The following is a 27,304-nucleotide window of genomic DNA, read 5'->3' on the forward strand; positions in this document are numbered from 1 at the left end:
TTTATCTATTTTCTCTTTTGTTGCTTGTGCTTTGGGTGTAAAGTCTAGGAAGTGGCCTCCTAATACAAGGTCTTGAAGATGTTTTCCTACATTATCTTCTAGGAGTTTAATGGTACTTTCTTTTATATGAGATCTTTGGTCCATTTTGAGTTAATTTTTGTGTAGGGGGTGAGGTAGGGGTCCTCTTTCATTCTTTTGGATATGGATATCCAACTCTCCCAGCCCCATTTGTTGAAAAGACCATTATGGCTCAGCTCGGTGACTTTGGGGGCCTTATCAAAGATCAGTCGGCCATAGATCTGAGGGTCTATCTCTGAATTCTCAATTCGATTCCATTGATCTATATGTCTATCTTTGTGCCAGTACCATGCTGTTTTGGCAACTGTGGCTTTATAATAAGCTTCAAAGTCAGGGAGTGTAAGTCCTCCCACTTCGTTTTTCTTTTTAGAGTGTCTTTAGCAATTCGAGGCATCTTCCCTTTCCAAATAAATTTGATAACTAGCTTTTCCAAGTCTGCAAAGTAGGTTGTTGGAATTTTGATTGGGATTGCATTGAATCTGTAGATGAGTATGGGTAGAATTGACATCTTAATGACATTTAGCCTTCCTATCCATGAACATGGAATATTTTTCCATCTTTTAAGGTCCCCTTCTATTTCTTTTAGTAGAGTTATGTAGTTTTCTTTGTATAGGTCTTTTACATCTTTGGTTAAGTTTATTCCTAGGTACTTGATTTTTTTAGTTGCTATTGAAAATGGTATCTTTTTCTTGAGTGTCTCTTCAGTTTGTTCATTTCTAGCATATAGAAACATTACTGACTTATGTGCATTAATCTTGTATCCCGCTACTTTGCTAAATTTGTTTATTAGCTCTAGTAGGTGTATCGTTGATTTTTCAGGGTTTTCTAGATATAAGATCATATCATCTGCAAACAATGACAGTTTTACTTCTTCTTTTCCAATTTGGATGCCTTTTATTTCTTTGTCTTGCCGGATTGCCCTGGCTAGCACTTCCAGCACAATGTTGAATAACAGTGGTGACAGCAGGCATCCTTGTGTTGTTCCTGATCTTAGAGGGAAGGCTTTCAGTCTCTCACCATTGAGTACTATGCTGGCTGTGGGTTTTTCATATATGCTCTTTATCATGTTGAGGAAGTTTCCTTCAATTCCTACCTTTCGAAGTGTTTTTATCAAAAAGGGATGTTGGATTTTGTCAAATGCTTTTTCAGCATCAATTGAGATGATCAATTGATTTTTCCCTTTCGAGTTTTTAATGTGTTGTAATACATTGATTGTTTTTCTTATGTTGAACCATCCTTGCATGCCTGGAATGAACCCCACTTCGTCATGGTGTATGATTTTTTAAGGTGCCTTTGGATTCGATTTGCAAGTATTTTGTTGAGGATTTTTGCATCTATATTCATTAGGGAGATTGGCCGGTAGTTTTCCTTTTTTGTAACATCTTTGCCTGGTTTTGGTATTAGATTGATGTTAGCTTCATAAAATGAGTTAGGTAGTGTTCCATTTTTTTCAATGTTTTGAAAGAGTTTGAGTAAGATTGCTGTCAGTTCTTTCTGGAAAGTTTGGTAGAATTCCCCTGTGAAGCCATCTGGCCCTGGGCATTTATTTGTGGGAAGATTTTTGGTGACTGATTGGATCTCTTTGCTTGTGATGGGTTGGTTGAGGTCTTCTATTTCTTCTCTGGTCAGTCTAGGTTGTTCATATGTTTCCAGGAAATTGTCCATTTCTTCTACATTATCCAGTTTGTTGCCATACAGTTGTTCATAATATCCTCTTATAATTTTTTTAATTTCTTCAGGATCTGCAGTTATATCACCTTTTTCATTCATTATTTTGTTGATATGGGTCTTCTCTCTTTTTGATTTTGTCAGTCTAGCTAGAGGCTTGTCAATCTTGTTGATCTTCTCAAAGAACCAACTTTTGGTGATATTTATCCTCTCTATTGTTTTTTTGTTCTCTATGTCATTTATTTCTGCTTTAATCCTTGTGATTTCTTTTCTTCTACTTGGTTTAGGATTGGTTTGCTGTTCATTTTCTAGCTTCTTCAGTTGATCCATTAGTTCTTTGATTTTGGCTCTTTCTTCCTTTTTAATATATGCATTTAGTGCTATAAATTTCCCCCTTAGCACTGCTTTTGCTGCATCCCATAGGTTTTGGTATGTTGTGTTCTCATTTTCATTCGTCTCTATATATTTAGCAATTTCTCTTGCTATTTCTTCTTTAACCCACTGATTGTTTAGGAGTGTGTTGTTTAACCTCCAGGTATTTGTGAATTTTCTAAGTCTCTGATGGTTATTGACTTCTAATTGTATTCCATTGTGGTCAGAGAATGTGCTTTGAATAATTTCAATCTTTTTAAATTTATTGAGGCTTGTTTTATGTCCCAGCATATGATCTATTCTGGAGAAAGTTCCGTGAGCACTAGAAAAGTATGTGTATCCTGGTGATTTGGGATGTAATGTCCTGTAGATGTCTGTTAAATCTAATTCATTTATCAGATTGTTTAGGTTTTCAATTTCCTTATTGGTCTTCTGTCTGGTTGATCTATCTATAGGAGAGAGTGATGTGTTGAAGTCTCCCACAATTATTGTGGAAACATCAATTGCTTCCTTTAGTTTTGCCAGTGTTTCTCTCATGTATTTTGTGGCACCTTGATTGGGTGCATAGACATTTACGATTGTTATTTCTTCTTGCTGAATTGCCCCTTTTATTAGTATGTAGTGGCCTTCTTTGTCTCTCAAAACATCCCTGCATTTGAAGTCTATTTTATCTGAGATTAATATTGCTACACCTGCTTTCTTTTGGCTGTAGCTTGCATGAAATATTTTTTTCCATCCTTTCACTTTCAGTTTCTTTGTGTCCCTGTGTCTAAGATGAGTCTCTTGTATGCAACATATTGATGGTTCATTTTTTTTGATCCATTCTGCGAATCTATATCTTTTAATTGGGGAGTTTAATCCATTTACATTCAATGTTAAAACCGTGAAGGCATTTCTTGAATCGGCCATCTTATCCTTTGGATTATGTTTGCCATATTTTTCCCTCTCTCTATTAATATCCTTTATTGTACCCATACCGAATCTCTTTAGTACTGAACCTTTCTCCAAGTCTCTCTGTCCTGTCTTTGTTTCTCTGTTTGTAGGGCTCCCTTTAGTATCTCCAGTAGGGCAGGTCTCTTGTTAGCAAATTCTCTCAGCATTTCTTTGTCTGTGAAAAATTTAAGCTCTCCCTCAAATTTGAAGGAGAGCTTTGCTGGATAAAGTATTCTTGGCTGGAAATTCCTCTCACTCAGAATTTTAAATATATCGTGCCACTGCCTTCTTGCCTCCATGGTGGCTGCTGAGTAGTCACTACTTCGTCTTATGCTGTTTCCTTTGTATGTGGTGAATTGCTTTTCTCTTGCTGCTTTCAGAACTTGTTCCTTCTCTTCTGTGTTTGACAGTGTGATCAGTATATGTCTCGGAGTGGGGTTTTTTGGATTTATTCTATTTGGAGTTCGCTGAGCATTTATGATTTGTGTATTTATGTTGTTTAGAAGATTTGGGAAGTTTTCCCCAACAATTTCTTTGAATACCCTTCCTAGACCTTTACCCTTTTCTTCCCCTTCTGGGACACCAATGAGTCTTATATTCGGACGTTTCATATTATCTATCATATCCCTGAGGTCCATTTCGAGTTTTTCAATTTTTTTCCCCATTCTTTCTTTTATGCTTTCATTTTCCATTCTGTCATCTTCCAGGTCACTGATTCGTTGTTCAACTTCCTCTAGTCTTGTACTATGAGTGTCCAGAATCTTTTTAATTTGGTCAACAGTTTCTTTAATTTCCATAAGATCATCCATTTTTTTATTTAGTCTTGCAATGTCTTCTTTATGCTCTTCTAGGGTCTTCTTGATTTCCTTCATATCCCGTACTATGGTCTCATTGTTCATCTTTAGTTCTTTGAGTAGCTGCTCTAGGTGCTGTGACTCTTCTGGTCTTTTGATTTGGGTGCTTGGGCTTGGGTTATCCATATCGTCTGGTTTTTTCATATGCTTTATAATTTTCTGTTGTTTTTGGCCTCGTGGCATTTGCTGAACTTGATAGGGTTCTTTTAGGGTTTGTAGACCTATTGAAGTCCTTATCTCTAATTTATCAGATCTACAGCTTCGTGGAGTACACTTTCTCTAACTAACCAGCAGGTGGCGTCCACGAGCCACCTGTTCTCCACAAGCCAGTTCTCCCCTGCTTAGCCTTTTTGGTGAGTGGGGGAGTGAGTCTTGTGGGGCCCAATTGGTGTACCAAGCTTGCGTGTGTAGTTGGTGTTGCCTGCCCTGTATGTGGGGCGTGTTTCTGGGCAGTCGGGGAGGGGTTGGCCCTAACAATCAAATCTCCCTGATGATCCTAGAGTTTTAAAGCTGCTGCAATAGTCTAATCCTTCAGTTCAGTCCTGCCACAGTTTGTCTCTGCCACTGACCCACAAGTCTTTGGTATTGGCGTATGGCTCCTGAGACTTGCAAGTGGGCCCCTCTTCCAGGCTGTGCACCCCGGGTCCTCTGTTGAGGGATGACTGTGCTATGTCACAGGTGAGTGCCGTCCTCCCAGGGCCGTTCTGGGCTGCTGGGCTGTGTAGGGAGGCTCCCAGTCTGCTCAAATGATGGCTGAATGGGGTTTGTTAATTCACACTGCTCCACCTTCCCAGCTCTGGGACATTCAGCTGAGGTTGCAGGGAAGGCTAATGTCCACGCCCAGTTTTGTGGTGTGTGCCTGTTATTTGAAGCACTTCCGTCACACTGGGTTGTCTGGGGCAGCTCTGGGCTATGGGGCTGGCGATGGGCAGGAGTGTTTCCTGTCCACCAGGATGGTGGCTGTGAGCGGACACCCCCCCTTTTCTTGGGAAGTTGTGTTGTTAGTGAATTTTCTCAGCCACTGGATTATTGCCTTTTGTCTCAGAGCTCTCTTAGTTCTGCTCTTGACTTGACGTGCCCAAATTGCAATTCTTTGAAGCTTTCTGTATTGAGCTTCTTAGAGTAATTGTTTTAGAAAAAGCAAAAAGGATTTAAAAAAAAAAAAAAACAAAAACGGCCCTCCTCAGAGATCTAATGGGTTATTGAAATGCTAATAGACAAAGCAACCAGGGCCATTAAGGAAAGGTGCACAGGGCAGAGAGATCAGCTTTGCTTCGGGATTTGCATATGCGCCTCAAGGCCTGAGCTCCGCCCTTCCCCTTTCTGTGTTCACCAGAACTCCAAAAATCCTCTGCTTTTATTTTGGAGTTTTTCGTGTTGTTTTTTTTCTATGCCTGTCTCCTCTCTGCTGGGCTGGCTGCTCTCAGAGTCTCTGGTGTCTGGTCTCAGTCTATCTATGGTTGGAGTTTGAATCAGTAGAATGAGTTTTCGATAAGAGCAGCCACTGCAGTTCTCCCTTCTCCTTCCCAGAGCTGACAGCCCCTCCTCCCCCAGGACTGAGCCTGGCAGGGAGGGCCGCGGGTCCCCTGGCCGCAAAAACTTACAGATTTCACTGATCTCAGCAGTTCCACGTTTCCATGAGTGTTGTATGAAGTATGCCCAAAGACAGATTGCTCTGTGATGTCCAGTCCACGCAGTTCCTGGCTTTTTACCTACTTTCCTGGAGGAGTAACTAAAACTTACAGCTCACCAGTCTGCCATCTTGCCCCGCCTCGCCCTCACATACAGCTTTTAATCAAAGCCTTGGGAATGAGTGAGATAAAGAGTGTGAAGAAGAGGGCTGTGGACAGAAACCTGGGGTCGCCAGCATTTAAGGGGAAAGGAGAGGAAGAATTACTGACAAAGACTGAGAGAGACTCAGTGAGAAAGACCCTGGAGAGACTGGCTCCCTTTATCTCTTTTGAATAAACTAACACAAGTATTGCACAAGGTTAAGGAGGGGTGGCAGCATACAAAAAGATTAGGTTACGTTCCCTTACCTGTACATTCAATTTGGTGAGACTGCTTCACTTGGAGCAACTGTGGCATAGTTCAACAAATAGGAATTGCTTGGGCACTCTTACAGAAGGTGTTTAAAAGCCTGGGCTTGGACAGCAAATAGACCTGAATTCAAACACTGGCTCTACAGTTTATGGACTATTTAATATTCTTAGCCACATCACTAATGCTCTGTAAGCCTACTTTCTTCAACTGTAGAATGAGAATAATAATAGTTCCTACTTTGGAGGGCTGTAGTGAGGATTAATGAATCCATTCTTTGCAGAGTCAATCCTTTATAAATATTAGTAACTATTATTTTTCACCTCATTCCTTCCCACATATAAGAGCCATAGCTTTCCCCTATCATGTTAAAGTCACAGGGGATTCAGGCCTGGGGAAGCTGAAGGCTCACTTAGACTCGGGACCCTAACGTGCGATAAGAGAGGCAAAAGTAATCAAGAGGGGAAAGATGAGCTAAGATGGTGGCATAGAGAGGAGTGGAAGACTGTTAGTCCCCCCCAGAACAATTCATAAATGACCAAAAAACTAGTAAATAACCTGGAATAACTGCGGGGAGACAAACGTGATTGTCCACTCATCATCCACCAACTTGAATTGGGAGGAATGCCCGGGATCGCAGCATGAAATCTGTAAGTAAAAACTGCGGACCCGCGCCAAGAGCCGAGAGCCGAGAGCCTCTCCCTCACAGAAGCCTCCTGGTGCTAGAGAACAGCAATCTCTCAGCCCAGCTCCAACTGGGGTTTTAATGTTAACCGCTCAATACAGACAGCGAATCCTCAACAAGCAGACAAAGGCTTTTGGTGACAACTGACCTTGGGAGAGTTGGGGGACCTATCTGTCTCAGAAGGGGGAGCCCAGATGTTCGGGTGCTATCTCTGGCTCACAGGTGAATCTGGGAGCTTTCTGTCCCTTTCTCTCTCTGTGGAGAAAACCTCAGCCGTTTTCAGCCCACAGCACTTTGCAGTAAAGACAGCTTCATCCATTTTAAAATCAAAGCACTTTGACCAGCCCAGTCAGAGAAACAAAGAATTTATTGATATGCAGCTGACCTCTCTGGAGGGGGCATAGCTTCCCAAGAGGAAAGGGAGGGGCCCAGCTCTACTACCTGCCTTACCAGAACCAGACCCCAAAGCCTGGGGGAGGAGAGCCACAGGCCACACCCCTTACACCAGCCAGTGACAGGCTAACAGGTGCACCTGCCAGGCAGAAAAGCACAGGTGTGTCAATCCTCTAAGAAAAGCCATCAGGGAAACTGGATACTGAATATTTCCTCCTTCTGTGACCTGAGCCTGTTCTCCTCTGGGAAAACCTGATTGGGGTGGCCTAGGAGGTCAGATGCCTAGACAACAGAAAACTACAACCTACACTAAGAAAAACAAAGTTATGGCCCAGTCAAAGGAACAAACATACACTTCAACTGAGATACAGGAATTTAAACAACTAATGCTAAATCAATTCAAAAAGTTTAGAGAAGATTTCACAAAAGAGATAGAGGCTGTAAAGAAAACACTGGGCATACATCAGGCAGAAATTGAAAGTTCAAAAAAACAACTAACAGAATCTATGGAAATGAAAGGCACAACACAAGAGATGAAAGACACAATGGAAACATACAACAGCAGATCTCAAGAAGCAGAAGAAAACACCCAGGAACTGGAGAACAAAACACCTGAAAGCCTACATGCAAAGGAGCAGATGGAGAAAAGAATGAAAAAATATGAGCAACGTCTCCGGGAACTTAAGGATGAAACAAAGTACAATAATGTACATATCATTGGTGTCCCAGAAGGAGAAGAGAAGGGAAAGGGGGCAGAAGCAATAATAGAGGAAATAATTAATGAAAATTTCCCATCTCTTATGAAAGACATAAAATTACAGATCCAAGAAGCACAGCATACTCCAAACAGAATAGATCTGAATAGGCCTACACCAAGACACTTAATAATCAGATTATCAAATGTCAAAGACAAAGAGAGAATCCTGAAAGCAGCAAGAGAAAAGCAATCCATCACATACAAAGGAAGCTTAATAAGTCTATGTGCGGATCTCTCAGCAGAAACCATGGAGGCAAGAAGGAAGTGGTGTGATATATTTAAGATACTGAAAGAGAAAAACCGCCAACCAAGAATCCTATATCCAGCAAAGCTGTCCTTCAAATATGAGGGAGAGCTCAAAATATTTTCTGACAAACAGACAATGAGAGACTGTAAACGAGACACTCGCCCTATGGGAAATACTAAAGGGAGCATTACAGAGTGATAGGAGAAGACAGGAGTGCATGGTTTGGAACACAATTTGGGGAGATGGTAGCACAGCAATGTAAGTACACTGAACAAAGATAACTATGAATACAGTTGATAGAGGAAGGTTGGGAGCATGTGAGACACCAGAAGAAAGGAGGAAAGATAAACACTGGGGCTGTGTAACTTGGTGAATTCTAGAGTGTTCAACAATTGTGATAAAATGTACAAATATGTTCTTTTACGAGGGAGAACAAGCAAATGTCAACCTTGCAAGGTATTAAAAATGGGGAGGCATTGGGGGAGGGATGCAATCAATGCAAACTAGAGACTGTAACTAACAGAATCATTGTATTATGCTTCCTTTAATGTAACAAAGGCAATATACCAAGGTAAATGCAGATAAGGGGGGGCATAGGGGAGGCATGTTAGACACTTGACATTGGTGGTGTTGTCTGACTCTTTACTTTAAGATTATTTTTCCTTTTGCTGCTTCCTAACTGTCATTTTTTTTTCCTATTTCTTTTGCCTCTCTACCTTCTTTGACTCTCCCTCCTGCCTTGCGGAAGAAATGTAGATGCCCTTATATAGATAGTGGTGAAGGTGGTGAACACATAAATATGTGACCATAGAGAGAACCATCGATTGTTTACTTAGAATGGAATGTATGTTGTTTGAACAAAAATATCTTTAAAAAAATGGGTCAATGATGAAACCTTGAGGGCAATATACGGAGTGAAATAAGCCAGACACATAAGGACAAACATTGCAGGGTCTCACTTGTATGAACTAATTATAATATGTAAACTCATAGACATGAAATATAAGTTATCAGTATATAGAATGAGGCTAAAGAATGGGGAGTGGTTGCTTAGAATGAACAGAATGCTCAACTAGAATGAACTTAAATGTTTGGAAATGAACAGAGGTGTTGGCAGCAAGATGTGAGAATAACTAACAGTGCCGAATGGTGCATGAATGAGGTGGAAAGGGGAAGCTCAGAGTCATATATGTCACCAGAAGGAAAGTTGGAAGTCAAAAGATGGGAATGTATAAAACTGAATCCTATGGTGGGCAATGTCCATGATTAACTGTACAAATTTTAGAAATCTCTACCATGAACCAGAACAAATGTATGACAATACAATTAGAAGTTAATAATAGAGGGGCATATAGGGAAGAAATATATACCTATTGCAAACTATATACTACAGTTAGTAGTATTTCAACATTTTTTCATAAACAGTAACAAATGTACTATACCAACACTACAAGTCAACAATTGAGAGAGATTGGTTAGGGACATGGGAGGATTCGAGTTTCCTTTTCTTTTTTCTTTTTTTTTTCCTTCTTTTTTCATCTTTCACTTTATTTCTTGTCTGGAGTAATGAAAAGTTTCTAAAAATTGAACAAAAATTAAGTGTGTTGATGGATGCACAGCTGTGTGAGGGTGCTGGGGGCAGATGATTGTATACTTTGGATCTTTGGATAATTGTATGGTATCTGAACAATCCCAATAAAAATTTAAAAGAAAAAAAAACAGAGTTAGAAAAAAAAAAAAACAAAGTAATCAAGAGGATCAGGATGCCAGATGAAGCTAAGGTGTCCCAAACCGTTACAAACAGTAGCCATAAGAGGCCTACTAGAACAGCTGCAGGACATGATGGCAAGGGAAAGAACATGTGACTGAGTCAGCCTGCTAGCTCAATTTCAACTGTTCCTTCTCCCTACAACCCCTGCCCCATCCCTGGCTTTGTCAAGCCCCAATTTCAAGCAAGCCCAGCCCAGAGGCAGGAGGTGGTAAGAGCTAACCTTTAGCCTGAGTAAATGCAGGGGCAAGAAACCAAAGCATCTCTTTAGCAATTTCCAGATGCACCCTTGGAGAGATGTAAGATTTACTCATCACGAAGTCTGCAAGTTTATGTTTTAAGGGTTGATCTTTCAAATTTGCAACATTTCTTATAAGCCTGAGTGGGAGTTTGAGTCACAAGTTTATTTTGTAATCAATAATCTCATGGACTTATTTTGGCCTTTCATTGCTCAATTTTTATCCCTGAGTCAATAATGACCCAGTCTTTCAGTCCCTATGGTGACTTTCAAACAACTTTGGGGTTTGGCGTTCTTCATTCCAGTAGTATCACACTGCCAAAATGGATGCTGTTATTCTCAAGTGGAAAGCAGCTGTTTCCAGGCTCTGGGCTGGCCAGGATGCAAAGTAGTGTTGTTGTCTGGCAAAAGAAAACATACCTAGATGGCATGTAAAAATATCAGAACCTTTGATTCATGGTCTCCAAATGAAGTATCATGCAAAAATGTATTTTACTCATGTAATAGTTGTCTTCCTATAATGGTCATAAGACTAATTTGATTGCTGAAAATACACACAAAAAGAATACATATAACTCTTAGGCTGACTTTATTCCCCTGGCCCTTCATGTGTTTTCATTGTTCTGCCTCCTCTTCTTTGAAAGAGATAACTCATATCTTTTTTTTCTTTTTCTTTTTTTTTTTGAATAAGCTTTATTTTTAGAGAAGTTCTAAGTTTACAGAAAAATTGCAAAGAAAGTACAGAGTTTCCATATATTCCCCTACACACACACACACACACACACAGTTTTTCCTATTATTAACACCTTGCTCTTTCATTAGTGTGGTATATTTGTTCCAATTGATGAATCAATATTGATACATAATTGTTAACTAATGTCCATAGTTTACATTATGGTTCATTCTTTGTGCCTACAGTTCTATGGGTTTTGACAAATATATGCTATCATGTATACACCATTACAGTACCATACAGAATAGTTTCACTGCACTAAAAATGCCTGGTGTTCCACCTATGCATCTCACCCCCAAAGTCCCTAAACTCCCTGTTATCTTTTCATAATTAAAATTTTATTATTGAAAATTTCATGCATATACAAAAGTTAGAGAGGTTACTATAATGAACCTCCATATAGTCACTGCTCAGGGTTTTTTTTGTTTTGTTTTTTGCCTTTTAAAAAATGTTTTATTGCAGTATAATTACCATTAGATTTGCCTATTGGAAGTGTGAAATTCAGTGGGTTTATTTTAGTATATTTACAGAGTTGTGCAATCATAACCACAATCTAATTTTAGAACATGTCCATCACCCCACAAAGAAACCTCATACCCATTTGCTCACTGCTCAGTTTTAAGAGTCATTGACATTTTGCCATTCTTGTTTCACCTATCCAAATCTGTCCCTAACTTTAAAAAAATTTTTTGGGGGAAAGGGTGTTTTAAATCAAATATCAGACATTACATCATTTCACTCATAAATGGACCAATATATATCTTTGACAGATGTGTTTTTAAAACATAATCACACTATTACTACCACACCCAAGAAAATTAACAATAATTCCCTAATATCAGTTAAAACTTAGTCCAATTTCAATTTTCCCTGATAAACAAGCTCTTCTCCAGAATGGACTTTTGAAATGAGGAACTGGAGGCTCTAATAAATGATGTGACTTGCCCAAGGTCACAGAGCAAGTTAATGAAAAAGCTGTGACTAGAACCCAAGTCTCCTGACCCACTGTCCAGTGCTTTTTGTTTTTGCCTTCTCTTTGGTTTGCTTTTCTTTCTACTCTCCACTTACTGCCTCTGATTGTCTTTCTTAACATCCCCCCCTTCCTACATGGCAAAACAGTCACTAGTTTCTATTTCAGGACAAAAAAAGCAACAAAAAGAAGTACTAACATGGTGTTAAAAATCATGATTGCACTATATGTTCTCAACTAAGGATTCAGCAGCAAGTTGATGTCAGAGCTACAATAGCTAACTGGCTTAGATGAGGTTGGCAATCTCCTATTCGTATATTAAAGTTAATAATATTCCCATGTCTTTGTCTGTGTGCATGTTCTATTCTTCTGGCCACACTGCTTCAGCATTATGATACCTGGGAACTTTGCAAATACTTGCTCAGTATTGCAGCTTTTCTTGAATCAATGACATACCCTGGCACAAGCAAGCAAGAGGGACATGGTAGTGGGCAGACCAAGTGTACTATAGAGGTTCAGAGGGGATTAATAGCCAAAGCTCTTAATAGTAGCTTTTTACTAGGGAGACCTGTATGGAAGGCAGGCCAGCCTTAAGGGTCAGGGGGATGGTCCAGGTAAAGCAGGGCTGAACATACTCTGCAGGAGTCCTGTATAAAGATCAGTATAGCGAGAGCCCAGGATCCACAGTGGGGAGTCTGAGATTAGGAGTGAGCAGACTGTGCAGTGCCAGATGTGTTTGGCTGAGGAATTTGGATTTTTATGCTAACTCCAAACAAGCAAACAAACAAACCACAAAGCCAACCCATGATTTAGAAATGTAAATCAAAGTCCTATTAAACCTTAGGTTTCTATGTTTCTTCTTTGGACAAATACCTACATGAAATGTTTGCAAGATTTCAGCTTTTTGCCTCATTGTGGTCTAACATATTTAATGTAAAGGAAATGCACCTGCTATGTTGGCCTGAAATCAAACTCAGGCCAACTGCTTAGAAAGCAGATCCACTCACCAGGACTTCCCTCAAGCCAGGCTATGGATGGGATCCAGCCAACCTGGGGTGGTGACAGGTGGGATCTGGGCAACACCTAGCTTCTTAGACTTTTGCTAGCTGCTGAAAATTATTGACTGTAGGTGATAAAGAAGGCAGGCTGAAGCCTAACTGGTTGGAACATCAAAACTAAACAGAAAAATCCCAAAATTGTGTTCAAATAACCTTGTTACCCTACAATTCCAAAGCCAAGCTGTTTCTCAGATCAGTTGTTTCCCACCGTTTCTGGATAAGTACTATTATTTTAATCCAGTTTGATTGTGATGCATAATCATGGAGAAATGGAGGCTTACAGAGAAAACCATGTACCTGAAATGATTATTAGTCTAGTTCCTAATGGGGTCCAGAACTCAAATTTCTTGATTCCACATTATTTCCACCATATAGTGAGTAAGCTCCCTCTGTCTTATCTATTATATGAGATAATGATAGTTCCTTCATCATAGAATTTATGCAAGTCTCCAATGTGTTAAAACATCCTAGCACTGATTAAATATAACTATTAATTCATTCTCTCATTCATTCATCCATTCACTTAACAAGTATTTGTTTACCACCTACCATGCAGTACACAGGAAGGAGCTAGGCACTGTGGAGCAATAAAACAGAGTAAAGACTGGTTGCTTCCTTCAGGAAACTTACATTTTAATTGGGAAAGCAAGGCAACCTTCATGAATCACATGAGTCAGATGAACAGTATAGGCTATGAGAAGTCAGGAGAAGAGGTAACCTCTAACTAACGTTTCCTCTTCTTCAAGACACCTCAGGTATCACCTCTTCCAGGAAGACTTCCTTCCTTGACACTGCTTTCCATCCTACCCCTGAGCTCTGCTTCATGTCTATCCTCTTAATCTCATAATACTCTAGGCATACTACTCTCATTCACATTCAACATCACTGCAAATTGTCTATTTCTCTGTCTGCCCCACTAGACTGTGGCTTGTTCATTTCTGAATCCATGGGATAGCACATAGTATCTCACACACAGCAGATGGTCAGCTCCATTTGTTGAATGAATAAGAGTCTGCAGTAATGAAAAGTTTACTAGAAAGAGGACTACAAAACTTGGGTTCTGGTCCCAGCCCTGCCAATAACTGGAGCTCTCTGGGCCTTAATTTCCTCATCTGAGATACATGAGGGTTGAACCAAATGACCTTCAAGAGTGCTTCCAGACCTAACATTTCTATAGCTATTTCTTCTTTTATTGTCATGGAATATCTGGGAGCTGAGCTACTACTACACATCTCTTCCCTATGGCGAATGTGGGTAAAAAGTCATAGGGGAAACTTTATAGGATTCAGGGGCACATGGCTTTCTTTCAAAAGTTCTTCTGATGAAAAAGTAATTTTTCAAGATTATGTTAGCAGGAAGAGAAGCTACTAGAACAATAAAAATATGTAAGATTGCTTGTGGTGTGGATTTCTTTGGGGCTATGGGCAAAGACGACTCTAACTTGTAACTTGAAAAAAAGCGATGTGTAACTCAATATGATCTTATCTTCCTTCCCCTTTCCAAGACAGCCTATTTTAAAATGCCTTTCCTCTATCAGCAGTTTCAGCTCAGTAGTTATCATGTTTCACTTTTTTGTGAAAGGATTAACTAAGAATATGAGAGTCATCCTAAACCAGGGAAACCCCAAAACTGCCTCTGCTCACCACTATGCCCTCTGCAACTTTTCTTCCCTCCTCATCCCCAAGCTAATCTCTCTGCCTCAGCGTCTCAGACCCTTCAGTGTCCTCAAGTCCTCATCCCCAACCCTTTTTCCCCAAACTGGCAATCCTTGGCCCCATGAGCTACCTTTCATCCATTCATGAATTTACCCATTCACCCTCATTCATTAAGTGCCTACTAACTATCAGGCAAGAAATTTTCACAGAGAAGACATATGAGTTGAATCTTGGAGAAGGAGAATAGGAGTTTGCTGGGGGATGGGGTAGGGGAGGAATAAGGAAGAATTATTCCAGGCAAAGGAACAAAATATACAAAGTCAAAGGGGTATAAAACTCATGACATGTTTAGGGGCTCTGCAAGTTAACTTAGTATGCCTGGAGCATAGGGAAAGGGCTGGAGGTGATGGAAATGTGAGCAGAGAGACAGATCATGGAGGACCTTGAATGTTATGCTAAGGGCTTGAATTTTATCCAACAGGATATAGGAAGCCATTGAAAACTTTTAGGCAAGAGATGAAAATTCAGATTTACATTTAGAAAAAACATTGGGGCAGTAGAGGGAAGGATGTCTTAGAGAGGAACGTGACTGATAGGAAGGGGACTTGTTAGGATGTTGTTGCAATATGCCAAGTGAAAGAGAGAGCAAAGGGGCCTGAGCCAAAGCAGCAGCAATGGGGATGAATAGAAATGGACAGCTGGACACATGCATGGTGTATTTAGGAAGTAGGTGACAAGACTTAGTAACTGATTACACGAGGGAGATAAGGGGGATGAGGGAGAAAGTTTCTCTCATTTGACTTCCACAGCAATGCTGTTTATTAAAACAGAAGACACAGGAGAAATCAAGCTTAAGGGAAAAGAAATGAGACACATGTGGGACATGTTGAATGCAAAAGGGTCTCTTTCAAGTTTGGTTTAATAAATAGCACCTGAATGAAATGTGAACACTTTCCAAGTAACTTAATGAGAAATTGCATACTTCTGAACAGCTAATAAAATTGAAGATTAAGTTAATACCAATACATGATTTCTTAGTGAGAAGTCTATTGTATTTGAAAATCATAATTAATTTAAAATGTAATTTTAGAAACCAAAGCTTTTCTAAAACTGGAATGCATACAAGAAAAAAAATACTTTATCATGACCTTATTAAGTTACTCGTGTAGAGCTTTTTAGCTGAGTTGCATGAAATAAGTTGGCCAGCCGTTCACTCTTCATTATAAAATCTTTTTTCCCTGAAACTTAGAGCCAACTCAATTAACTATGCTGATGGAAAGAGGAATAGCACAAGTAATTGAAAACCACAGACGAAGCTCCATGGGAAACTCCTAGGGAAAATGTGGCTCATATGGGTTTTTTTTGAATCCTGGGTTGACGTCACTGTCAGATACAAGTGGTCAGGCAGTGACCGTCATGGGAAGTTTATGTTCTAGAAAGTCTGAGTTTACAAGTAGGGGGTAAGAAAAAAGTGAAGGAGGAAGTAGTAACATAATAACAATGAAGAGTAAAATTAAGATAAAAAGACTATTCATTGTTATCATCACACAGCTTCTGAGGGGGTTGGATTTTTTGAGAAAGCAATGAGTGAAAATTGAAGTATAATAACAAATGATTGACTAAAGACATGATCTGAAACAAGGAAAACTTCTTATTTGTAACTAAGACCAAAAATCCAGAAATTATACCTGATTTCTCTTTTTCCCTCACATGCTTTGTCCATCAGCATGTCCTGCTAGTTCTATCTCCCAAACATATCCTGAAGCCTTCCACTTATCGCCATCATCTCTCCTAACATTTTAGTCCATGCCATGGTCACCTCTCACTCAGACAGCTACAGTAGCCTCCTAACTGGGCTCTCTGCTTCCACCTTTTCCCCACTCCACAAACTATTCTCCACCTGGAAGCCAGAAGAATCTTTGAAAAATTCTGACCAGACCATGTAATTCTCTTGCTTAAAACCCCTCAATGGCTCCTCACTGTGTTCATAAAAAATATCCAAACTCATTAAAACAGCCTAAAAAGCCCTACACTATCTGGTTCCTGCCTACTTCTCCCACCTTATCTCTCTTCACTCTCTTCCTCATTTGCTAAGCCACAGCCCTACCAGTCTTCTTTCTGTTCCTCAAATAAACCAAGCTCTCCACATCCTTAGGGCCTCTATACTGGCCAGTGTCTCTGCCTAAAAACTTTTTTCTCAAGTTGTCATATGACTAACTGACCACTCACTCTTTTTTTTTAAAAAAATGTTTTATCATCACTTTGAAATGAGTAATGAAGCATTCTTTTTCAGGCACTAATGATCAGATTTCAATCATTTTTTTCTCAAGATATAATTCATATAACATAAAATTCACTAATTTTAGAGTATACATTTCAGTGGTTTTTAGTATAGTCACAGATGTGTGCAACCATTACCACTATCTTATTCCAGAACATTTTCAGCACCACAAAAAGCATTATGGGAGTCTCAGAAGGACAAGAAAGAGAGAAAGGGGTGGAAGAAATAGTCAAAGAAATAATGACAGAAAAGTTCCCAAACTTAGCAAAAGATGTGAATATGCACATCCAAGAAGCCAAGAGAACACCAAACAGGATAAAGTTGAAGAAAAATACACCCCATCACATGCTGATCAAAGTGTCAAATATAAAGGATAAGGAAAGAGTTCTGAAACATGCAAGAAAAAAGCAATGTGCTATGTACAAGGGAGTCTCAATTAGATTAAGTTCTGATTTCTCATCAGAAACCATGGAAACAAGTAGGCAGTAGGTTGAAATACTTAAACAACTGAAAGAAAAAAATTGCCAACCAAGATTTTTGTTCCAATGAAATTTACTTTCAAAAATAAGGAAGAGATTAAGACACTCCCAGATAAACAAAAGCTGAGGGAGTTCATCACCAATAGACCTGCCCTACAAGCAATGCCAAAGGGAATTCTTCAGAAAAAGGAAAGGACTCTAGACAGTGGTTCAAGGTGGGATAAAGAAGTAAAGACCTCCAGTAAAGGCAACCATTTGTGCAATTATAAATGCCAGTACCACTGTATTGTATTTTTTTGGTATGTAACTCCACTTCTTAATTCTTACAGGTTCCAAAATGCAAATGCATAAAAATAATGATAAATCTATGGTTTTAGACATACAATGTACAAAGATATAATTTGTAACAAGGACAAAAAAGGTGGGAGGATGGACAGGTATAGGAACAGTGTATGTGTATACTGTTGAAGTCAAGTTGGTATCAAACCAAATATGATTGTTATAGATTTAGTATGTAAAATTTTAACCCAATGGTAACCACAAGGAAAATATATGAAAAATATAGTCAGATACAAATGAGAAGGAACTTAATATGCTACAATACAAAAAAATCAAATAAATATGAAAGTAGGTATTAACAGAAGAATTGAGAGACAAAAAAGATATGAGACTTACAAAGACTAAATAGCAAAATGGCAGAAGAAACTCCTGCATTATCAGTAGTGATTTTAAATGTAAATGTAAGCTCTCCAGTCAAAGGCAGAGATTGGCAGAATGGATAAAAAATCATGACCCAAGTATATGCTGTCTACAAGAGACTCACCTTAAAGACATAAGTAGGTTGAAAGTGAAAGGATGGGAAAAAATATTCCTTGAAAGTAATAACCAAATGAGACCCAGGTAGCTATACTACAATCTGATAAAATAGCCTTTAGGTAAAAAAACAGCTATGAGGGACATTATATACTGACAAAGGAATCAAGTCAAAAAGAATACTTATGCAACCACTTCCGAAGACAGTGTGGAGGTTCCTCAGGAAGCTAAGTATAGATTTGCCATATGACCTAGCTATTCCATTGCTAGGTATATACTCAAAGGAACTGAAAGTTAGGACACAAATGGACATTTGTAAACTGATGTTTATTGCGGCATTATTCATGATTGCCAAGCGATGGAAGCAGCCCAAATGTCCATAAACAGATGAGAGGATAAACAAACTGTGATATATACACATGATGGAATATTATGCAGCTGTAAGACAGAACAAAGACATGGAACATATAATAAGGTGGATGAACCTTGAGGACATTATGTTGAGTGAAGTTAGCCAGAAACAAAAGGACAAATACTGTATGGTGTCACTAATATTAACTAACATTAAGGAGCATACTTTGAGAGTTAAAAGCTGATAACACAGGCTACCAGAAGACAGAAAGAGGGTACAGATTGGGCATTTGATGCTGAAGGACTACAGAATGTTCAGCAGAATTGATTGTATAGATCAAGAAATAGCATAATACTGTGTGAAGGTAGCACAATATTGTAAGTACACTGAACAAAGATGTCTGTGAGTAAAGCTGAAAGAGGTGGGATAGGGGAATGTATGACACCAGAGGTAAAGATAGATGATAAAGACTGGGACTGTATAACTTGGCAAAAGCTGGAGTGGTCATTGACTGTTGATAAATGTACAAATATAAAAATGTTTTTACATGTGGGAGAACAAATGAATGTCAACCATGCAGAGTGTTGAAATAGGGATGGTATTTGGGAAAAAACATAATCAAAGCAAACTGGAGTCTATGGTCAACAGTAACATTGTAATATGGTTCCATTAAATGTAACAAAGGCAACACACCAAAGTTAAATGTGTATGAGAGGGGGGTATAAGGGAAGGATATGGGATTCTTGGAAGTGGTGTTGTTTTCTGTCCTTACTATTATATTGTATTGTATGACATTTTATTTTTCTTTTTATTATCTTTTTTATTATTCACACAAAAAACTTTTTCATAGTAATCAATATGTTCAAGTGTTGACTGTGGTGATAAATGTACAACTATATGATGATACCATGAACAACTGACTGTACACTGTGGATAATTGTATGATATGTGAATATAAAATTGTAGGAAAAAATATAAATATGGGTAAAATTACTGGAGAAAACATGGAGAGAGGAATGTACCCATTTACTGTTGATAAGGAGGCAGAATGGTGTAGCGTTTCTGGAGGTCAGTGTGTGGTTCCACAAGAAGCTAAGTATGTGGGGGCCATAAGGTCCTACAACCTCATTATGGGGTCTGCACTTGGAAGATCTGAGAGCAGGGACATGAATGGACATTTGCACATTGGTGTTTATGGAGGCAGTATTCATGATTTGCAATGGGTGGAGGTGGCCTAAGGGTACATAGACTGAGGAACAGAGTGGTGAACTGTGGTGTAGGCATACAATGGAATACTGAGCAACCACGAGAAGGAGTGAAGTTATGAGACAGGCAATGAAGTGAATGGATCCTGTAGACAGCATTTTGAGTGAAGTACGCCAGAAACCAAGGCAAACACTATAATGCCTCACCAATGTGGACTAACTACAATGTGTAAACTCAGAATTGAGTCTTAGAGCACAGTCTAACAGGGAAATGCTTATAATTGTGTCTGAGTCTCCCTGAGTGCCTCTTTATTGCTCGGATATGGCCCTCTGTCGCTAACTAAGCCACCTCGGCGGGTGATCTTGCTGTCCTCCCCCCTAAGTGGGACCTGACTCCCAGGGGTTTAAATCTCCCCAGCAATGCAGGAAATGACTCCCGGGGATAAAATCTGGACCTGGCATCGTGGGATTGAGAACATCTTCTTGACCAAAATGGGGATGTGAAATGAAATGAAATAAAGCTTCAGTGGCTGAGAGATCTCAAATGGAGTAGAGAGGTCACTCTGGTGGACATTCTTATACACTACATAGATAACACTTTTTAAGTTTTAATGTATTGGAATACCTAGAAGTAAATACCTGAAACTACTAAACCCCACTCCAATGGCCTTGATTCTTGAAGACAATTGTATAACAATATAGCTTACAAGGGATGACAGTGTGATTGTGGAAACCTTGTGGATTGCACTCCCTTTATCCAGTGTATGTACGGATGAGTAGAAGAATGGGGACAAAGACTGAATGAAAAATAGGGTGGGTGGGGGGTGATGATTTGGGTGCTCTTTTTTACTTTTATTTTTTATTCTGATTCTGATTCTTTCTGGTGTAAGGAAAATGTTCAAAAACAGACTGGGGTGATGAAGGCATAACTATATGATGGTACTGTGAACAGTTGATTGTACACCATGGATGATTTTATGGTACATGAATATATCTCAATAAAATTTAATTTAATTAAAAAAAAGAATACTTAATTATAAATATATATGCACCTGAAAGCAGAGCCCAAAAGCAAATACTGAGATAATTGAAGGGAGAAATTGATGGTTCTACATTAATAATAGGAGACTTTAACATACTACTATCAATAATGGATGGACCATCTAGACAGAAGATCAATAGGAAATGCAACACTTGAGCAATGTTCTAAACAGCTAGACCTAACAGATATATATATAGGACACTTCACCTAACAACTATAGAATATACATTCTTCTCAAGTGCACATAAATCATTCTCCAGGATAGACCACACCTTAGGTTACAAAACAAGTCTCGGTAAATTAAAAAATACTGAAATCACACAATGTGTCTTCTCTGACTACAATGGAATGATGCTTGAAATAACAGAAGGAGAAATGGAAAATTAACAAATATGTGGAAATGAAACAATGTAAACTTAACCAACCAATGAGTTAAGGAGGCTATTACAAGGAAAATTAGGAAATATCTTGAGGTGAATGAAAATGACAATACAAAATACCAAAAATATGGGTTGCAGCAAAGGCAGTTCTTAGAAGGAAATTTATAGCTCTAAATGTTTACATTAAAAAAAGAAGAGATCATCTAAGCTCATGGTGTGACTGCCAACTTTGGTGCTTCTTGCCTCACAGACTCAGGTTTGGGGCCCAGCTGAGGCAATCATTAAAGCCTGGAAGAGGCAGTTCTGCCTGGGAAGCCAGCCCCTCAGTACAGTGATGCTGCCACCCCAAGGATCATCAGGGCCTGGGCTGAAGGGCTGCAGAGGCCCACGCTCCCCTTGCAGCACAGGCCTGTTTCCCAGAAGTCCTTGGCATTCACATTTGCTATAGAAGGAGCTTTATTGGCTGGAATGAAGTACTTCAAGCAAGAAAAGACAGAAAAGTTGGAGAAGAAATGGAAGAGAAGGCTAGGAAAGCTCGGAAGACTATTTTCCCTCACAATTCATATTGGAGAGCTTAAAACTGACAAAGACTACCTAGTCCAGTGGGTATTGATTTATTTTTATTTCAGCCATTGCCCTCACACCTGTCCAGAAAAACTAGAAAAAATGATTGAAGTTGTGTGTGTGGTTTGGAGCTGTTATGTACCCCAGAAAATGCAATGTTCTTTTAATGCATTCCTCTGTGTGCAGACCTATTTCAGGTGGGACCTTTTGATTAGGTTATTTCAGTTAAGGCATTGACCCAAGGTAGGTCTTAATACTTTTACTGGAGTCCTTTATAAAAGAGAGGAAATTCAGAAAAGCACCAAATGAAGTTTAGAAAAAAGCCCTAGAGAATCTGGGGACAAAAACACAACCACAAACTAATCCTAAACCAAGTAGAAGAAAAGAAATAACAAGGATTAAAGCAGAAATAAGTGACATCAAGAACAAAAAAACAATAGGATAAATAACACCAAAAGTTGGTTCTTTGAGAAGATCAACAAGATTGACAAGCCCCTAGCTAGACTGACAACATCAAAAAGAGAGAAGACCCCATATAAACAAAATAATGAATGAGAAAGGTGACATTACTGCGGATCCTGAAGAAATTAAAAAAATTATAAGAGGATACAATGAAAAACTGTATGCCAACAAACTTGATAATGTAGAGGAAATGGACAATTTCCTGGAAACATGTGAATAACCTATAGTGACCAGAGAAGAACTAGAAGACCTCACCCAACCAATCACAAGCAAAGAGATCCAATCAGTCATCAAAAAGCTTCCCACAAATAAATGCCCAGGGCCAGATGGCTTCACAGGGGAATTCTACCAAACTTTCCAAAAATTGGTACCAATCTTACTTAAACTCTTTCAAAACATCAAAGAAAATGGAACACTACCTCATTTTATGAAGCCAAAATCACTCTAATACCAAAACAAGATAAAGATGCTACAAAAAAGGAATACTACAGGCCAATCTCCCTAATGAATACAGATGCAAAAATTCTCAACAAAATGCTTGCAAATTGAATCCAAAGGCACATTAAAGAAAATCATACACCATGACCAAGTGGGGTTCATTCCAGGCATGCAAGGATGGTTCAACATAAGAAAAGCAATCAATGCAATACAACACATTAACAAATCAAAAAAGAAAAATCAAAGATCAACTCAATAGATGCTGAAAAGGTGTTTGACAAAATCCAGCATCCTTTTTTGATAAAAACACTTCAAAAGGTAGGAATTGAAGGAAACTTCCTCAATATGATGAAGGGTATATATGAAAAACTCACAGACAGCATAGTACTCAATGGTGAGAGACTTAAAGCCTTCCCTCTAAGATCAGGAACGAGACAAGGATGCCCACTGTCACCACCATTACTCAACATTGTGGTAGAATTTCTAGCCAGAGAAATTCATCAAGATGTAGAAATAAAAGGCATCCAAATTGGAAAGGAAAAAGTAAAAATGTCATTATTTGCAAATGATATGATCTTACATTTGGAAAATCCTGAGAAATCAACAACAAAGCTACTTGAGCTAATAAAAAAATTAGCAAAGTAGCGGTGTGCTGGTTTAAATGTATTATGTCCCCCAAACTCCATTATATTTGATGTAATCTTGTGTGGGCAGATGTACCAGTGTTGATTAGATTGTAATTCTTTGAGTGTTTCCCTGGAGATGTGCCCCACCCAACTGTGGGTGATGACTCTGATTGGATAATTTCCATGGAGGTGTTACCCCACCAATTCAGGGTGGGTCTAAATTAAATCACTGGAGCCATATAAATGAGCTGACAAACAGAAGGAACTCAGTGGAGCTGAGAGTGACATTTTGAAGAGGAGCTACAGCCAAGAGGGACACTTTGAAGAATGCACAGAAGCTGAGAGAGTAGCTGCAGATGAGAGACAGTTTGAAGATGGCTGTTGAAAGCAGACTCTTGCTCTGGAGAAGCTAAGAGAGGACAAACACCCCAAGAGCAACTGAGAGTGACATTTTTGAGGAACTGCAGCCTAGAGAGGAACATCCTGGGAGAAAGCCATTTTGAAACCAGAACTTTGGAGCAGACGCCAGCCACGTACCTTCCCAGCTAACATAGGTTTTCCGGACACCATTGGCCATCCTCCAGTGAGGGTACTCGATTGCTGATGTGTTACCTTGGACACTTCATGGCCTTAAGACTATAACTGTGTAACCAAATAAACCCCCTTTTATAAAAGCAAATCCATCTCTGGTGTTTTGCATTCTGGCAGCATTAGCAAACTAGAACAAGCAAGATACAAGATTAATGCACATAAGTCAGCAATGTTCCTATACACTAGAAATACCCTAACTGAAGAGACATTCAAGAAAAAGATACCATTCTCAATAGCAACTAAAAAAATCAAGTACCTAGGAATGAACTTAACCAAGGATGTAAAAGACCTATACATAGAAAAGTATATAACTTTACTAGAAGAAATAGAAGGGGACCTAAAAAGATGGAAAAATATTCCTTGTTCATGGATAGGAAGGCTAAATGTCATTAAGATGTCAATTCTACCAAAACTCATCTACAGATTCAATGTAATTCCAGTCAAAATTCCAACAACTTACTTTGCAGACTTGAAAAAGCTAGTTATCAAATTTATTTGGAAGGGAAAGAGGCCTCAAATTGCTAAAAGCATTCTAAAAAAGAAGTACAAATTGGGAGGATTTACACTTCCTGACTATGAAACCTACTATAAAGCCACAGTTATCAAAACCACATGGTTCTGGCACAAAGATAGACATATTGATCAATGGAATTGAATTGAGAATTCGCAGATAGACCCCCCAGATCTACGGTCAACTGATCTTTGATAAGGCCCCCAAAATCATTGAACTGGGACATAACAGTCTATTCAACAAATGGGGCTGGTAGAGCTGGATATCCATATCCAAAAGAATGAAGGAGGACACTTACTTCACACTCTACACAAAAATTAACTCAAAAAGGATTAGAGACCTCAATATAAGAGACAGCACCATAAAACTCCTAGAAGATAATGTAGGGAAACATCTTTAAGACCCTGTATTAGGAGATCACTTCCTAGACCTCACCCCCAAAGCACAAGCAACAAAAGAAAAAATAGATAAATGGGAACTCCTCAAACTTAAAAGTTTCTGTACCTCAAAGGAATTTGTCAAAAAGGTGAAGAGGCAGCCAACTCAATGGGAAAAAATATTTGGAAACCATGTATCTGACAAAAGGTTGATATCTTGCATGTATAAAGAAATCCTACAACTCAATGCCAATAGTACAGACAGCCCAATTACGAAATGGGCAAAAGATATGAAAAGACAGTTCTCTAAAGTGGAAATACAAATGGCCAAAAAACACATGAAAAAATGTTCAGCTTCACTAGCTGTTAGAGAGATGCAAATTAAGACCACAATGAGACACCATCTCACACCAATTAGATTGACTCCCATTAAACAAACAGGAAACTACAAATGCTGGAGAGGATGTGGAGAAATTGGAACTCTTATTCATTGTTGGTGGGAATATATAATGGTGCAGCCACTCTGGAAGTCAATCTGGCAGTTAGAAAACTAGATATAGAGTTACCCTTTGATCCAGCAATTGCACTTCTCGGTATATACCCGGAAGATCTGAAAGCAGGGACATGAACAGATATCTGCACGCCAATGTTCATAGCAGCAATATTCACAATTGCCAAGAGATGGAAACAACCCAAATGTCCTTCAACAGACGAGTGGATAAATAAAATGTGGTATATACACACGATGGAATACTACGCGGCAGTAAGAAGGAACGATCTCGTGAAACATATGACAACATGGATGAATCTTGACAACATAATGCTGAGTGAAATAAGCCAGGCAGAAAAAGAGAAATATTATATGCTACCACTAATGTGAACATGATAATCTAATAAGAACAGATAAGTTATCATGGGTAAATTTAGCATTTTGGGAATGCCCAGGAATGACTATGGTTTGTTAATTTCTAGGGGGTGTGGTAGGAACAAGTTCACAGAAATGTAGTTATTTTAGGTTATTCATTTTTCTTATTCCTTTGTTGGGTTATAGTCTGTTTATTTTCTTGGGGTAGGGTAGGAACATATTGGAAGCAATGTAGTTATTTTAGGCAATTTGTTTTTTCTTATTCCTTTGGTTTGGTTTTGTTTGAAATGTTTTTTTAATTGTTTGTTTTTAATTTTTTGATATAGTTAAAAAGAAATTAATGAGTGTGAAAAACAAGTAAACGAACAACAGCAGGAAGAGGGGAATGAAATGTTTTGGACATTCTTTTTTATTCTAATTTTTATTTTATTTTTTGAGTAATGAAAATGTTCAAAGATTGATTGTGGTGATCAATGCACAACTATGAACAATTGATTGCACACTTTGAAGGACTGTATGTTATGTGAATATATCTCAATAAAATTTCATAAAAAAAGAAAAAGGGACAATTAAAGGGAACTGTAGTAACAAGACAACTAAGACAACTAATGCAATGCATGATCCTGAATTGAAAAAAATTTTTGCTATAAAAGATTTTATTGGGACATAGCAAAATTTGAATATTTTTATACAATTGTATGTTAGATAAAATTATTGAATCAGTATTACATTTCCTGATTTACTTAATTGAATTATGGTTCTGTAAGAAAATACCCTTCTTCTTTGGAGGGACGACCATGATGAAGTATGTAACAATAAAAGGTTATGATGTCTGCAACTTGCTCACAAATGGTTCACAATGAGAGAGAGAGATTTACAGAGACAAGGCAAAGGGGGCAACATGGTAACAATTAGGGAATTCAAAGGAGGGGTTTGTGTGAGTTACTATTGCAACTTTTCTGTAAGTTTGAAAAGTTTTAAAAGTAAAAAAAAAAAGGACACACCCACACCACAGAAGCTGAGAGAGTGAGAGAGGAAGCCACTGAAGCCAGAAAACTGAAGGCAATGAAACCCAGAATAGAATGATGAGCAGACACCGGCCATGTGCCTCCCCCTGTGACAGAGGGATCCCAGATGCTGGCAGCCTTTCCTCAGAGAAGATATCATTCTGATGGTGCTTAATTTGGACATTTTCATGGCCTTAGAACTATAAATTTGTAAGCTAATAAATCCCATTGTAAACGCTCACCCATTTCTCTCATATTGCATTCTGGCAGCTTTAGCAAACTGAAACATCACAGATGAAATAGATAATATTCCACCTGCCTAATTTAACTCCACTTTTCATCACTGTTTACCCAGAAAGGGACCCAAAAGAAGCTATCACAACTTATGTGAAAGAATTTTCTCCCAAGCTGGTTTACTTGACTGGGACAAAAGAAGAGATTGATCAAGTGGTCAGAACATGCAGAGTATATCACAGCCCTGGCCCCAAAGATGAAGATGAAGACTACATTGTGGATAACACAATATTAATATACTTGATTGGGTCAGATGGTGAGTTTCTAGATTATTTTGGCCATAAGAAGAAGAATGCAGAAATAGCTGGTTCAGTTGCTATGCACATGAGGGAACACAAGAAGAAGAGTTAGCCAGGGCAGTGTTGCCATATGTGGTGCTCTCTTGCTAAGAGGAAGGTAACTTTGTCTTCTGTAGGAGCTGACATATATGCAACCTACAGAATGGCCTTCATATTATAAGAACATCTATATTTTGGACAGGGTGTATTGTTCTGGGCTTCATCCAAGATACATTCTTAGAACTATAAAGATTACAAACAAAGGTGTCTGAAGTAGCCTCTGTAAGACC

At 38.7% G+C, this 27,304-nt stretch overlaps 1 pseudogene; it reads left to right on the forward strand.

The window, feature by feature from the left end:
* The first annotated feature begins 13,453 nt into the window (after positions 1-13,453).
* On the forward strand, positions 13,454-27,087 carry LOC119522339 (annotated as a pseudogene).
* Positions 27,088-27,304: the final 217 nt, after the last annotated feature.

This window comes from Choloepus didactylus, chromosome X (genome assembly GCF_015220235.1).
Source record: "Choloepus didactylus isolate mChoDid1 chromosome X, mChoDid1.pri, whole genome shotgun sequence".
Taxonomy (NCBI): domain Eukaryota; kingdom Metazoa; phylum Chordata; class Mammalia; order Pilosa; family Megalonychidae; genus Choloepus; species Choloepus didactylus.